Source organism: Tupaia chinensis, unplaced genomic scaffold (assembly GCF_000334495.1).
Source record: "Tupaia chinensis unplaced genomic scaffold, TupChi_1.0 Scaffold000685_1, whole genome shotgun sequence".
Taxonomy (NCBI): Eukaryota; Metazoa; Chordata; class Mammalia; order Scandentia; family Tupaiidae; genus Tupaia; species Tupaia belangeri.
In genome coordinates this window covers 308,608-312,891 of record NW_006160208.1, presented here as the reverse complement: position 1 = coordinate 312,891, position 4,284 = coordinate 308,608, and the positions used below count along the sequence as shown (strand labels likewise).

Genomic DNA, 4,284 nt, shown 5'->3' with positions numbered 1-4,284 from the left:
GGATCAAGGTCACACACACACACACACACACACACACACACACACACACACACAGAGAGAGAGAGAGAGAGAGAGAGAGAGAGAGAGAGAGAAGTCATCGGACTTCTCAAACACAGCTTCAGAAGCTACAAGTCACTATTATCAAATGTTTACTGCACTTACCTCTAACCTGGAATTATAACCCTGACTACAATATCTATCAGGAAGAGAGAGAAACACGAAGATTAAGGGAGTAGAAAATGGTACTTTCTGCGGCACGCAGCCTCAGCAATGTGGCTCCTACAGTACCACTCTAATACGACACCACCGAAAGAATAAACCAAGAAAATCCTAAGACATCAGACCCAGAAAGAAGAGCATCTGACACAGAAACATAAATGTGATCGGAAACAACAATAAAAGGAGGCCCTCGGATGACGACGTGCAGCAGAGTCAGTAATCAGCCAGTCTGGACGGGAGACTAAGTACTAGGCATTGCGAGTCTACTTGGTAGGTTTGACTATACTGAAAGATTGATACTTCTGGCAGCAAATCGTCACAGGGACATAGAAAATTAAACCCAAAGGAGAAGGAGATCATTATTAACTACCAAAAATAAATAAATAGAGGAGGAAATGCAATCACAATACACTAGATTGGTCATCCGTGAGTAATATTTATATAGTCATAAAAATGTAAATACTGACTACTGATTTCTTGTCAGGAGATAATACACCAAGAAGATAAGGGAAGGGGAGGGGAGGGGAGATGCTTGTAGATACGGATGGTGCTGTTAGGAGAACTGAATCCTGGGGCCAGTAGATGGCGTAGTGGTTAGGGCGCTAGACTTCCACAAGGTCAGCCAGTGTTTGAGTTCCAGACCTGGCGGTTTGCTGTCTCATTTTCCCTCTCTCTCTCTGTCCCTCTCTGGTGAGTGCATGTGCCCTATAGCAAATTTTTAAAAATAATTATAGTAATAAATAATTCTTTAAAAAGAGAGAGAGCTGAATCCTCATCCACAGTGAGAGGTCACTTCTCAATGACTAAATCTGAAAAATTAAAGATTTATAAATATGTGGGGCTAGTAGGTAGCATGGTGGTTAAGGGAATTGGACTCCCACATGGCCGACAACGGTTCAAGTCCTGGACCTTGCTTTCTCACTGCCCCCCCCCTCACTCTGTCCTTCTCTGGTCAAAATAAAATAAAATAAAATAAATAAATAAGGTTAAATAAAATCATTCTTTGAGACATAGTTATAAATGTTATTTAGAAGAAGTAGAAGTAAATACGAAAGAAAATTAGATGTATAAATGTGGCCAGCCCTGGGGAGAAAGAATCAGGTACGGGAAGAAAAGTGGGTCAGGGGACTACGGTTTTTTTTTTTTATAATTTTTTAAATCTTAATTATTATATTTAACTTTATCTATTTGTTTGTTTATTTTTAATTTGATCAGAGAGAGACAGAAAGAGAGTAAAAGAGAGAAAGTGAAAAAAAACAAGCCACCAAGTCTGGGACTTGAACTGTGGTCAGTCATGTGGGAGTCAAGCACTCTTAACCACCATGCCACCTGCTGGCCCAGGGGACTACTGTTTTTGACTTAGGAACCTCCTTGTGGGTTTGTGAATCATTTGCAGATATCACTTTGATTAAAATAAAGTTTTAAAAAGTCTCATTAGACCAGCTGCCATGGTGGAAGCAGGAGCACACCACTGCGTGAGAGCTCAGTCTACCTGGGAGGTCCAGGTTCGGCTCCCAGTCTGGCTGGCCAGTCCGGGCAGGGTGGCTGCACCTGTGGTCCCAGCTAACTAGGAGACCGAGGCAGGAGAATCATGACTTGACAAGACCCTGCTGTCAAAGGTCCCACTCCCATTCTCATACCACCTCCCACTCTCTCAGGAAAAGAAATCTCCCATATAACAAAAATCTTAGTAAGTTTCTAATTTTAATTTCAAAAGTCTGAAAACATTTCCTACTGTCTCTAGTTCTGGCTATCAAATTTATCCCTAAAGAAACTTAATATAGGAACCAGCAGATGGCTTAATGGTTACGTCGCAGGACTACCATGTAGTCAACCACAGTTCGAGTCCTGGACTCAGGAGCTTAAACTCACGCCGGGTGCGTATATGCCCAAAATCCTGAGAGGAGAATGGAGAAGGAGGAATTGCGGCATAGTCATCCCCCCGGAGGGTGATTTCTCACTTTCTTTCTCTGTCTCTCCAGAGAGCACACACGCCCTATAGCAAAAACCTCTTTAAAAAGGCAAAGAAACTAATATAATTTCTTGAGTTACATTTGCTCAGAGATTATGTAAAGCACATTTTTCAGTACTCTAAAATGCATAAAGTAAAAATTCAATGATACTACCATCTAGTGTAAACCAAGTACTAGTGACTAAAAATAGAAAGTATAAATACTATACCTGTTCTAGCTTTTCTTAGAAACTTTTGTTACATTATCTACGCTGTTAAAAGATACTAAACACATATGAAAAGCATTCTGTATAGTGTGAGAGCACAACATAAATGCTCTCAAAGATGCTACAGCCTAATTAGAAAAATAAGGAATGCAGGCAAATGTTCGTCACGTACGCTGCCTTGTGCTAGAGACCTTGTAAATAGCACAAAGGAAATCGGGACAGCTAACTAGCGATAGCGTCTCTGTGGTTACATCTGAAATGTGGGTGGTCAGCTCTGGAAAGTATCATTGGTTACCTTCTCTCCTCATTTTACAAAGCAAGAAAATTAATTAGAAGAAATTTTTATTATTCGTAATCTTTTTAGGTTTTTGCCATAGGGTGCATACACTCACCAGAGAAAGAGAAAAGGGAAGTGAGAACTCAACCCCTGGGGGAATGGCCACACAGCAGTCCCTTCTCTAGGCTCCTCTGGGGGTTATGGGCATGCGCACACTAGCACCTGCTGTGATTTTCTTTTTTTTCTTTTAATAATTTTAACTTCATTTTATTTATATATTTATATTTATTTCTTTATTTATTTTAATTTGACCAGAGAGAGACAGAGAGAGAGAGAGAAAGAAAGCAAATCGCCAAGTCTGGGATGCAAACCATGGTCAGCCACGTGGGAGTCCAGCACCCTTAACCATCATGCCATCTGCAGGCCCACACCTGACATGGTTTTCAAGTCACTAGGTCCAGGACTCAAACCACAATTGGCCATATAGGAGTCCAGAGCCTTAACCACCATGCCACCTGCTGGCCCTAAAGAAATTATTTTTTATAAATAATGCAATGATAATGTCTGCGCTGCTACTATTATTTCTTCCATGCTCTTAACAGTATAAAAGTTAATAGTAATGCAAATTCACGTCACAAAACGTGCATCTCCACACCCCAGATTCCGTAGGGTTCCCACTCAGGACTGTAAGCTCGCCCTGTGCCCACGCCTTTACAAACTGCTTCCCTCTCAAGTGCTCTTTTCCCCATCCACAACCCACACGCCTCACAGGTTTCCAAATGACTGCCAATCCAGGGCCGAGAGATACCGGGTTTGGCCATGGAAGCCCCTGGAACTGCAGTCAGACGTCTGCAGGTCACGCGTACATAGACTGTTTAAAGTTTTATTTCTTTTTTTCTTTTTCCTTTCTTTTTTTTCAGGAGAAAGTGCCAACACAGTTCCCCACTACCACAAATTATGCAGTCGAGTTTCCCACATTTGGGGAAATCGCGGGGGTCAGCACATCCGGAGTGCAATGGATAAGTCTCGCCCTGGGAAAATCACCTTCGTGATCATGGTATCTCCCCTGCCAGGTAAGCATAAGTTTTCTTTCTTTTTTTAAAGAATTATTTTATTTTAACTTTATTCATTCATTTACTTATTTATTTTCATTTGACCAGAGAGGGACAGAGTGAGTGAGAGAGAGAGAGAGAAAGTGAGAAAGCAAGCTGCCAGGTCCAGGACTCTAACCGCGGTCAGCCATGTGGGAGTCCAGCACCCTCAACCACCACGCCACCTTCCAGCCCCTCAATGTTTTACTTCTATATGCTCTGTGCCTCAGTTAGGCTGGCCTGGGAAGCTGGTGCCCACTGTGACCCTAAGTGTCTGTCTACTGAATCTCACGTTTTAAGTCACATGATGCATCAAAGATGACCCACTATTTCTAGAGCAAAAATCATTCTCTGGCCAAGGGCACAGGAGCTGTTAACCTCATGTTTTTGTCTTAAATTAATAAGCACCTGGAATATAATCCTCTCTGCATTATCTTTCTGCTGTGGCTTTATGTTCATTTTGCCCAACAAACCTACTAATCCCTCAGGATCTTGAAAATCTATTTTCCAAAGAAAGTA

At 41.8% G+C, this 4,284-nt stretch overlaps 1 non-coding gene across 1 annotated transcript; it reads right to left on the bottom strand.

Annotated features, from left to right (window-relative positions):
* Positions 1-3,591: 3,591 nt before the first annotated feature.
* LOC114010025 (U1 spliceosomal RNA) lies at positions 3,592-3,755 on the bottom strand. Its single transcript, XR_003551423.1, has one exon. It is a non-coding gene; the product is annotated as a U1 spliceosomal RNA (small nuclear RNA).
* Positions 3,756-4,284: the final 529 nt, after the last annotated feature.